General features: G+C 43.9%; 1 long non-coding RNA gene across 1 annotated transcript; it reads right to left on the bottom strand.

Annotated features, from left to right (window-relative positions):
• Positions 1 to 8,459: 8,459 nt before the first annotated feature.
• On the bottom strand, positions 8,460 to 9,897 carry LOC117668255 (uncharacterized). The gene is made up of 2 exons (XR_004592231.1): positions 9,814 to 9,897; positions 8,460 to 8,624 (listed from the first exon to the last, which is right to left on the bottom strand). It is a non-coding gene; the product is annotated as an uncharacterized LOC117668255 (long non-coding RNA).
• Positions 9,898 to 12,025: the final 2,128 nt, after the last annotated feature.

Below are 12,025 nucleotides of genomic sequence, written 5' to 3' on the forward strand. Positions count from 1 at the left end.
AATACTTGCAGAGAATTACGGGGAAAAAATACAATACTTAATTATACATATCACAACAGCAGCGAGAATAATATATGGACAAAATTGGAAAAATAATAATATACCAACAGAAAAAAACTGAATAAGAAAAGTTTTAGAGCGTGCAGAGATGAATAAACCCACAAAAGAAATACAAGATAAGGAGGAAACAGAAAATTACATGGTATGGGATAAATGGTATGAATGGTTAGAGGAGAGGTATAAAGGGCAAGGAAAGATTATATGAGGAAGAAACAGGAGTTTGAATATAGTAACAAATACGTAGAAAGGGAACGGACACAGAATGCATGATTGTAATTTAGTACAATGATATTTTCATATGTATAAATAAATATTAGAAACACATGTATAGATAGCAAATAGAAAAAAGGGAGAAAATGGATATATAAGAAATGAAAACTGATGTGGAAATGTTGGAAAGAAGAAAATTGTAAAAATTTCATTTTTTGTTTAAAAAAAACTGTTATATATATATATATATATATATATATATATATATATGTATGTATGTATGTATGTATGTATGTATGTATGTATATATATATATAAATGTAGGTCTTTGGTTATTCGGGTTTTCTCCCGCGTAAAATTGGAAGTGTCTTGGCAACATTTCGACGAAGTCTCATTCGTCATATTCATCTTCTTGAACACTTTAACAACAGAATAATCAGAGAAGCCATCGAGATAGAAAAACGCCCACACAGCATGAATAAACGAGATGATACCTCTCGCCTACCAGCCATTTGGAAACCCGCCCTCATTGACAAATGAGTCCCTAACACAAAGAATGACACCAGACCCACACTCACGAAAACCACACAGGATGTCACCACCACACATCCACGCAAAAAGCAAACCCACACCAATGAAGCATGACCACAAACCAGAAACCAGACCACAGCTGCATCATTAGTCACTTTAAATCCCTCCAATCCATACATGAAGCAAACTGACACCCACCATGAAGATGTGGCACGACCATGAACGTGAAGCCAAACAACAGCAATGCAGCTCACCAGCTCAAATCCCCCTGCAACTCAGACTAACACGAGCACAACCAAACCCCCAACCAAGCAGAACATACCTCCACCCAATCAGAACACAGCCAAGCTCCCACCCAATCAGTTCACACCTCCACTGGCAGTTAAAAGGAAGAAACAGCTGCGATCTCACATTTCTCCTAGAAGCACGAAGCCGAAAACACCAGCCTGAAGATGACGAATGAGACTTCGTCGAAACGTCGCCAAGGCACTTCTAATTTTATGCGGGAGAAAACCCGAATAACCAAAGACCTACATACAAATACCTAACATGGAACTAGAACTCACAGTCTCCTTGTGCTTGGCCCAATGTCACCCAGCCAGCTTTCAGGCCTAAGGTGGGACTAGAATTCACAGTCTCCTGGTGATTGGCTCAAAGTCAGCCAATTGGCTTTCATATCTAACATGGGACTAGAACAGAGGTGGATTTCACATAATTTTACCACCAGTTTGCCACATACTGAAAATATGAGTGCATGCGAGTGGCCTTCCACCCATGTGCTTTGCTTGTACGCATGGCTTGCATGCATGCGTGCGGCTTAGAAAATGTGGCTAAATAGGATGGCATAGCACCGGGGCAGGTGGGTAGCCCACCGCAGGTCGGCACAACTGGTTCACCTGAACCGGTCTGAACCGGCTGAATACCACCACTGGACTAGAACTCACAGTCTCCTGGTGTTTGGCCCAATGTCACTCAGACAGCTTTCAGGCCAGTGGTGGGTTGCCCCTGGTTCAAACCGGTTCACAAGAACCAGTAGTAAAACTGGCGGGAGGCCCCGACCACCACCCAGGATGTTGTCATTGGCGATCTGCGCATGCACAGAAGCTTCTGTGCATGTGCAAAAGCAAGGCACGTGCACGAACGAAGCGAGTGCGCACGCATGATCCCGTTGTGAACTGGTAGTAAAGGTAAGTAGAACCCACCCCTGTTTCAGGCCTAAGGTGGGACTATAATTCAAAGTCTCTTGATGACTAGCCCAAAGTTATCCAGGGGCTTTCATGCCTAAGGCAGGACTAGAATTCAATCTCTTGGATTTTAACCTGGTTTACATTTGTAGGGGAAAAAAACTTGTACAAGGTTTACATTACTATGATTTACTTTAACCATGGTTTTTGGACAAATCATAGTGCCCTGATTTTCACATCCCGCTTAATCTAAAAGCCCGGATTTATAAACCACTATAAGTAAGTTCCAGGGATGGGTTCTACTTACCTTTACTACCGGTTCACAACGGGGCCATATGCACATGCTTGTTTCACTCGCGCATGCGCACGCTCTTCTGCATATGCACAGAAGCATTCTGTGTCAGCGTCTCAGTGCTGACATAGAAAAGGGAGATAAAGCCTGAACTTTTGCCTGCTAAATCCCTTTGAAGCTCGGTCTCTTTGGAAATGAAGAGGGAGGGAAACATTCCTGTGATCTGACGAGAAAAGAAGTCAGGAGAGTGACTTGGAAGATAGCCAATGAGAAGCAGAGAATTGGGGATTGGAAAGGGAGGGATTGGGGGGCAAAGGTCAGTCCTGACTGCACGAGCCATGATCCGGTTGCTGTACTCGAATAAAGAGAAAATTTTCTTAAAGATTGGCAGTTTGGAAATTCATTTATTTTGAGATAGCATCGAAATCTGACATTCTGATGACATCAGGGTCGATGGGCGGAGCCTCCCGTCGGTTTTACTACCAGTTCTATAGAACCGGTGCGAACCGGGAGCAACCCACCACTGGTAAATTCATATCATGATCTGAGGAACAGCAGACAAAAGTGCATTAAGCTTTGGCATGATATATGAACTTACTCTAAGAACTGAACTGTTCTGAGGCCAAACAATGGTTTAATTTTCCTCAGAGCTGAGAAGTATATTAGGAGTACACAGGGATTGGAGTTTATTTTTCAAATACTGCTATTAACCCCTCTGGATGGAGGCATTAATCTCAAACATCCTGCATCTGACATCTTTCACAGTTGCTGACTTCATCTGAAATCTGTAATTAAAACAGCAGCTGAAAAGTCAATAAACTGTCATTGCCCCATTTTCAGCAAACATCTTCTATCCGTTTATACATTTCTGAGCAGATTGATTCTTTTGTCAAAGTTGCCAAAGTCTTACATGTCCCAGGTTCAAAAGAAGGAGAAGATGAAGAACAGACTGCTTTTCCCTGATGGCTTGGGATGGCCTCATCAAACTGTTCATCTTTATTTTCAGTACCAAAAAATTATTTCAAATTCCTCTTCGAACGGATGGGAAAGAAACATTCCCGCCCCCTCCCAGCTTTGTCCCAGGGACTCCTAAGAGGGGTATGGAATTCTTGACTTACCTTAGGAGGTGACCAAGGGGGGAGAAAACTATAGGGAAGAAATAGAGGGGTTCAGCTAAATGCTGAAAGTCAGTATTGGATCATTTAATGTGGTTATCTGAGATACCACTTCTCTTCTGGACAGAAGGATGGCTTTTGTTTGTTTTGGGAATAGAATAGAATAGAATAGAATAGAATAGAATAGAATAGAATAGAATAGAATAGAATAGAATAGTGAATGGAATGGAATGGAATGGAATGGAAAATCAGAGATGGGATTCAGCCAGTTCGGTCCAGTTCAGTCAAACTAATAGTGATGACTGTGGGAGGCTCCGCCCACCCTCCCAGATGTAATGTATGAGCAAAGAGCATGCACGGAAGGCCGCACGTGTGCTCACATTTGCGAACTGGTAGGGAAGGTAAGTGAATCCCACCCCGGAATGGAATGGAATGGAATGGAATGGAAAATCACAGGTGGGATTCAGCCGGTTTGGTCCAGTTCGGTCAAACTGGTAGTGATGACTGTGGGAGGCTCTGTCCACTCACCCAGATGTAATGCATGAGCAAAAAGCATGCACGGAAGGCCGCACGTGTGCTCACATTTGCGAACCGGTAAGGAAGGTAAGTGAATCCCACCCCAGAATGGAATGGAATGGAATGGAATGGAATGGAATGGAATGGAATGGAATGGAATGTATATTTGGCTCTGGCATATTAACTTTGTAGTGGAACCTTTGAAGAGGCTCTGTTCTTTTGAATTATTGTGCTCCACATTTAACCAAAGGATAATGGAGTGGATGTTGAACATTTTCATGATAGCATCCTTCACCCGAAATAATGCAAGATGGGAAGTGCTGTTATTCTCTGTGCCTTATGCAACCCATACAGAGTGCCTATAATATTAATACGTGTATGTGTGTGTGTGTTTATATTTGACCAAGTATTATTTGCTGGGGATGTTGCTTACAGAATGACTGAGAAATTTGGACTGTATATACTACCTTATTTGTTTATTTATTTATTTTCGTTGCTAAGTAAACTGACTTCATGTTAAATGCTCTGTTAAAACTGGCATGGCGGTGTACACATTCCTCTATTGCTTAGCACCAAAGACAAATACTACCGTGTGGTTTTATTCAGTGGTGGGATTCAAGTAATTTAACAACTGGTCCTCTGCCCTAATGATTTCTTCTAACAACCAGTTTGCCAAACTGCTCAGAAAGTTAACAACCGGTTCTCCTGAAGTGGTGCGAACTGGCTGATTCCCACCACTGGTTTTATTCCTTTTCTCTCTCTATTTTTTTTCTCTTGTTTCTGCACAATTTTTTCTTGAACGTGTATGTATGAATTCCTGAACTCCATTGCCTAACTTCACTGCAGCCTGAAGCTCTTCTCTTTGGCGCATTTAATCAAACTCCTAATTCTGTAAGGAGAACTCACTCCTATTTCCAATCCAACTCTTATCTGTTTTTGAGATCTTCCTTATGAAATTCTGAATTTTACAGGCATTCACTACATCCACGTTGCTGCTACTACCTGCTGAAAGTAAGTCCATCAATCCTTCATTTGGGCCACTGACCAGTGAAAATTATACTAAGCATTAAAAGCTAAGTGCTACCATTATGCCAATAGTTGAACCTACGTACTATAAAAATAACCAAGGTTTAAAGTACTAGTACAAATGTAAAAACATAATGCAATACCATTAAGATTGTAAATGTAAATAGGATTTTCAAAACCAACCATGAATGCAACACATAAATCTAGGCAACGGAAATACTATTAGATAAAACTGCTAAAAGTGGCTAAATATGAATTGCTACATTGGTACATAAAATCACTAAATTGCTAAACTCTACAGGTATTTCAAACTGAATAATAATGTGACTGCAGTGCCATGAATAATACAGAAAATGGTCAGCATCAATTGTTAAAGATGTCCCTACAATAAAATACTCTATACTGCTCTTCTTTTCATGTTTTCCTTCTAGTAGATTATATCTACTATAGTCATTGGTTTTTTAAAAGTGATGGAAAGTTTTGATGGGGAATTTCTCCTGCAAAGCAGATGTGTGAAATAAAACATTTACTTTATATGTTTCATTCATTCCTCTAACCCTTCAATGTGTTGTGGCTCCATTGCCTGAGCCTGGGCTATCGACAGATACAGACTCTGAGAGTGAAGGAGAGGAGTTGGCAAGGCCTCCCTCTCCAGGACCCTCCTCTCTGGCAATGCCTCCAGAGGACAATGAAGGCCAAAAGATAGGGCCAGAGCCAAGCACGTCCCCGCAGCCACAGGTGGACAGCAACGAAGGAGATAAGTGCTGGCTGGATCCTCGACAGTGGCGCAGGGAGAAGCGTGCGCAGCAGAGGGGAAGGCATGCCAGAGATTAGCTGAGTCACTGGACCACACCCCACAGGGTATAAATGTGGGTGTGGTGGCCGGTTCAGTTTGTGACGAGCAAAAACTAGAAATAATCCATGATCTCTGCATTACTGGACTTCTGCCTGCCTTGTCGGACTGCATTTGGACTAATCTTTGTATTGCTGAAACTTTGCCTGCTTTATCGGAATGCTTGCAGTCTAATCTTTGTTTTGTGTGAGTAAAGTCTGAATTGGCAGCTAGCCACTGGGTTGCTGCCAGCTTTATCTTCAAAGACTTTGTCGTGTGGCTTATTAACTCCGGGCCATCTGTGGGGGTGCATGTGTGGGACAGGGATAGAACACAATGGTGCTCTGTACATGGGCAAAACACTCCCTTGAAATGAAACTGCTCATTGAGAAGGACTGGATTCACCTCCAGTGTTTTGCAAGATGGCATCCTTAGTGCTCTCTGAGCTTGTTTGTTTCCTTGTAGACCTTTCATTACCCTAACTAGGTAACATCATCAATGCTAGAAGGGAGTGAAGTGTGGGAGGAGGAGGAGGAGGAGAACAACAACAACGATGTTGGGGTCCTTAGTGCTCTCTGAGCTTGGTCATTTTCTTGCGGACATTTCATTGCTGCCAACAAAAGTGCGTATAGTCAAGGCTATGGTTTTCCCAGTTGCAATGTATGTGTTGTGGTCTGCCAGTAGCCTGGGGAGTTGGCAGTGGAGTCGGACAGTGAGGAGGCTGGGGAGGACAATGGGCCAGTCCTGGAGTCAGGGGAGGGCTCTGAGTCGGAGGCAGAGATGGGGTCAGGGCCATCTGGGAGCGATGCACGGACTCTGGAGCCTCCAGAGGCAGATAGCAGAGAGGCAGAAGAACAGGAGGAGCCTGTTCCTAGTGCACACATGTGAAGAGCTGCCAGAAGGCAAGAGCAGCTAAAGCAAAAAGGACGACTTGGGAGTAAGGCCAGGAGATGATTGGCCCCTCCCAGAAGGTTTAAAAGAGCAGCAACGGCTCTTGGGATCTTTGTAGGAAAGCAACGTTGTTACATTTGTTTCTTGTCAGCATCTCTTGCTTCTGAACTTTTGCCAAGAAAAGCCTTTGGCAGGGTGCCGAAGTAGACAAAGGGTGGTGATAAGGCTGAAGGACTGTTTATCAAGAATTTGTTTTGGACTTAATTTGGACTAAGCTGAGAATAAAGTAATTCTCAGCTGTTCTAATAAAATATGTTTGTTTAGGACTGATTGTGTCTGGTAATAACTACTTGGGCCTAGGTCACAACAGTATGGCTGTGAAAGTTGGACCATAAGAAAGGCTGAGCGCCAAAGAATTGAGGCCTTCGAGCTCTGGTGCTGGAGAAGACTCCTGCGAGTCCCTTGGACTGCAAGGCGAACAAAACGGTCAGTCCTAGAGGAGATCAACCCTGACTGCTCTTTAGAAGGCCAGATCCTGAAGAGGAAACTCAAATACTTTGACCACCTAATGAGAAGGAAGGACTCACTGGAGAAGAGCCTCATGCTGGGAACGATTGAGGGCAAAAGAAGAAGGAGACGACAGAGAACGAGGTGGCTGGATGGAGTCACTGATGCAGTAGGCGTGAGCTTCAATGGACTCCAGAGGATGGTAGCGGACAGGAAGGCCTGGAGGAATGTTGTCCATGGATTGTGATGGGTCAGACATGACTTCACAACTAACAACAAGTTAACATCATCAGTGCTAGAAGGGAGTGGAGTTTATAGAGGGGAAGAGGAGGAGGGGGACTGTGAGGTCCTTGGTGCTCTCTGTGCTTGCTTGTTTTCTTGCAGACATTTTCTTACCCAACTAGGTAACATCATCAGTACTAGTAAGGAGTGCTGTTTGCTGTCAGTTTATATTCTGGTGGCTTGCCCTGTCAGTTTTGGTAGGGATGGTCTTTAGAGATTCTTTGGTTGGACTATTTACTGATGAGGCTCTTTGGCAGTTTCTTGATTGGGGTATTTGTTTACTTGATTGTTGGTCTGAAGTGAACCCTGGAGTTAACCTATACTAGGGGTCAGCAACCTGTGGCTCTGGAGCCACATGCGGCTCTTTGGGCCCTCTGCTGTGGCTCCCTGTCGAGTGATCCCACCACTGGCTGGCCCCGCCCCTCGCCCTCCCCTCCCAGTCACTCCTCGCCTGGCCTGAGAAGATAAGGGTGAGGGGAGAAGCAGCCAGGGCAGAGACAGAGAGATACAGAGAGAGGGGGAGAGAGAGGGGGAGGGAGGGAGGGGAGAGAGAGATGTGTCAAAAGGGTTTTGTGGTTCCCGGTGTTTTTTAACAACTGGTTCTCTGCCCTAATGACCAGCTGGGTTGGCATGGCTGGGGGGAGGGGGTCATGTGACTGGTGGAAGTGAGTGACATTGAGTTGGCCACACCCACCCAGGTTTTGTGGCTCCCGGTGTTTTGTTTTCTGTGGGAAACGGGTCCAAATGGCTCTTTGAGTGCTTAAGGTTGCAGACTCCTGACCTATGCTGATGTGGGTGCTGATTGCTAACGGAGAAATGCTGGAGTCTTTTTGTTTTCTTTTGGGCTGATTGATTGTCCCTTTTGCATTGTCTATAGATGTTAATGTCTACCTGTATATTGATGGCTGATTTGTCAGAGTGCCAGGCTTCTAGAAATTCCTTGGCATTTTTGTCCTTAAATTCTATGGCAAAGTACATCTCCTCTAATCTCAGAAGCAAAGCACTGAAATGGACCAGGTTCACATTCCTTTATTTCTTCTCTGACTACAAATGGGAAGGTGGGCAGACCGTTGGGAGGTTCCTCTTGAAGTACCATGTTTCTGATGGTACTGCTCAAATTTGCAACTTCTGCCTGCTGTTGTTATTCCATCATTGTATTAATAATATCACATAGAGATCTTTTTTTAAAAAGAAAAACAAACATATTTCATTGTGGGCTCTTCAGTACAGGGGTGGGTTCTAAAACTTTTTACTACCGGTTCTGTGGGCGTGGCTTATTTTGTGGGCGTGGTTTGATGGTCATGTGACAAATAATTCTTTAGGATTTAGCAGAGGTACTGGTCTACCAGTCTTTTAATTGCTTGTAGAGCCATACCAGTCTACCCATTTGTTTTTGGAGCGCACTGGTCTACCACCACACTGGCTTTTACTGCTGATCAGCTGTAAGGCGGCCCTTTGAAGCGCTGCGGCAAGAGTTTAAACAGTTTTTTGCCATTCTGCCACCACTGAGAGCATCGGAACCTGCTTTCAGGAAGCTTGGCCGCAGATCAGTTCTAGCCGATCCGTTGGGAGGCTTCTTGGCTTCTTAATTTAAAGCTAAGGTGTCTTGGTTTTTTTCTCTCTTCTTTGTCAAGTGAGCCCTGATTTTTTCCTTCTAGCCGATCAGTTGGGACTCAGGAAGGCAGTGAATAGATTGGGGGTGGTATTTACCGGTTCTCCGAACTACTCAAAATTTCCACTACCGGTTCGCTAGAACCGGGGAGAACCGGTGGCAATTCACCACTGCTTTGGTACTCTTTGAGCTTGGTTGTTTTCTTGCAGATGTTTCATTAACCCACTCCCCTCTGGCACTGATGTTGTTACCTGATTTGGTAATGAAATGTTTGCAAGAAAATGACCAAGCTCAGAGAGCACCAAGGACCCCACAAACCACGCCTCTTATACTTTCAAGAAAATTTCATAAATACCTTTAGCAGGAGCCCAGCTTCATGTGAGGACTTCGCTGCTAAAGTACATCAGAGATGCGTTTCATGAGTTAGGAATGGAATTTGTCTTACTGTGAACCCATTCCTCAGTTATAATTTGTCTGGAAGAATTTTCAAACTTCTGTGTACTCAGCACTCATAGTACAATCAACCATTCAAACAAGGATACAACAGTAAATCTAAAATCCATTTATACAAACATTGCCTGGTAAATACAAGCATACCATTGCCTGCTACTTATCATATTTATATCCTATTCATTCCCACTAAAATCAGCCTGAAGTGTTTAATGCCATTGTTGGTGTCAAATAAAGGAGGTGGGGGGTGGGGAAGATTTTAAACAAAAATGGAATGGTTGGAATTGTATGAGAATTGGTCAAACCTGTTCAATAAGCAAATTTCACAATGCATATCACTGCAATCCCGAAATAGATACTTCAGAAATGCCTATTCACATCCATTCCTCTGTGTGTTTGTTTATGTATCAGTGGTGGGTTGCCCCCGGTTCTCACCGGTTCTATAGAACCGGTAGTAAAACCGGCGGGAGGCTCCTCCCACCGACCCTGACATCATCAAAATGCTTCTGCGCATGTGCAGAAGCTTCTGCGCTTGCACAGAAGAGTGTGCGGCCCCGTTGCAAACCGGTAGTAAAGATTAAGTAGAACCCACCCCTGGTATGTATGTGTGTGTTGCTGTCTTGTCAAGCATTCAATGATAATATCCAGGGGTGGACTGCAGGGGGTTCACAAGGGTTCAGGAGAACCTCTAGGTAAGATTCTGTGCAGTTCGGACAACTCCCAAATCCCACTCCTGGCTGGCCCCTCCCAACCCTTCCCACCCTTCTCAGGAGTCCCCACGCAGCCCATTTTGGATACAGGTAAGTGCAGGACATGCACGGAGGCTCAGGGAGGATGAAAAACAGGCCTACCGGAAGTTCGGGAAGGCCAGAAATGGCCTCTGAAGCCTGGGGAGGCCGTTTTCACCCTCCCAGAGGCTCGAACAAAGCCTCCGGAGCCTGGGGAGGGCAAAAATGCCCCCCCCCACCGTGGTGCAGGAGACCAACTAGGCCACACCCACCATGGCCAACACCCACCCAGCAATTGGGCAGAGAACCCCTTGATAAAATTCTTTTCTTTTTATAAATTTTTATTGAAAATTATTAAAAAAAATACAGAAAAAAAATATAATAATATGGATAGAATTGCAGAGAGTAATATAATACATATAGAGTTTTAAAGTATCAATTTTCACCTAGAGAAAGTACTTGATAAAATTCTTGAAGCCCACCCCTGGTAATATACATGGAGATTTTCAGTCATCCACGTCATTGTGCTTTTTCAAGAGCCACTGGACTTTCTTTGTTTTTTCTGGAAAACCACAGATCATTTCAGTAATTCCAAGAAGGTTCCACGCACATTTGCACTATTCAGGTGACCCTGAGGGCATAGATAAACCTCCAAATGGCTTCAGAAAGAGTGCTAAGGACCAAAAGGATATAAATCCTTCCATTCACCATGATTTCAGTCAGAACTGAAGAAGCTTCTTGGATGAGAAGCAAAAAGTCTTCAAGGAAAAACAAAGCCCAGTTGCCTCTTGAAAAAGCTCCTTGGGACATTCAATGGGAAATTGTCCTCCATTTTTCCCCCCTTCCTCCTAAATGTTCTTTCTTTCCTCAATGATCCAATCCCAAGGGGAAGAAGAAACAATGTCAAATCTCATTCAAATGTTGACAATGTCCAACTCAAAGCCAGAAGGAAAAATATTTCCTTAGAGACTCCATGTTCTGGGGAAAAAAATGCTTTCTTTTCTCTCTCTCGCTCTCTCCCCGCTTCCTTGCAACTGCTACTTCCCCCTTATTCAGCATTCAATTTTCCCTTGACTTCTTGGGCAGATTGCTAAACCAATTTCTACTAGAGCTTTGGAGTTTACACTCTGTATATTAAAAAATGCAAACGACTAAGGACTTGGGAGACAGAAAGGAAAGGAAAGGAAGGGAGTGAAAAGAAGAGAAAAGCAAGTTCAACGAACGGGACGACAAAAGGAATACAATTAATTTGTGAGGTGCGGACAAGGGAAGGAGACAATATTGCATAAACCTGTCTAAAGCTTTGCATCGCTCTATTTCTTTTCTCCCCACTGATGCTCAGGGTTTCTGATCTGATTCTCTTTCAGCTTCAGAATCTTCACGTTGATGATGATAACTCAAAGCAATGTTGCCTGTTGCTGCTTCGGCAGAGAAGGTGCTTTGTAAAGTAATAAAGTCTTGGACTCCTCTGAAATTCACTGATCATCAGCACGTGGGTTCAAGGTCTGAGCTTCAAACTGAGCCATAGTGGCACAGTGGTGAGAGCGCAGTACTGCAGGCTACTTCTGCTGACTGCCGGCTGACTGCAATTTGGCAGTTCGAATCTCACCAGGCTCAAGGTTGACTCAGCCTCCCATCCTTCCGAGGTGGGTAAAATGAGGACCCAGATTGTTGGGGGGCAATAGATTGACTCTGTAAGCCGCTTAGAGGGGGCTGTAAAGCACTGTGAAGTGGTATATAAGTGCTATTGCTAAAGAAGGAAGGGAGAAAGAGGAAGGAAGGAAGGAAG

This window comes from Pantherophis guttatus, chromosome 9 (genome assembly GCF_059756535.1).
Source record: "Pantherophis guttatus breed Tessera chromosome 9, ASM5975653v1, whole genome shotgun sequence".
NCBI classification, from domain to species: Eukaryota; Metazoa; Chordata; class Lepidosauria; order Squamata; family Colubridae; genus Pantherophis; species Pantherophis guttatus.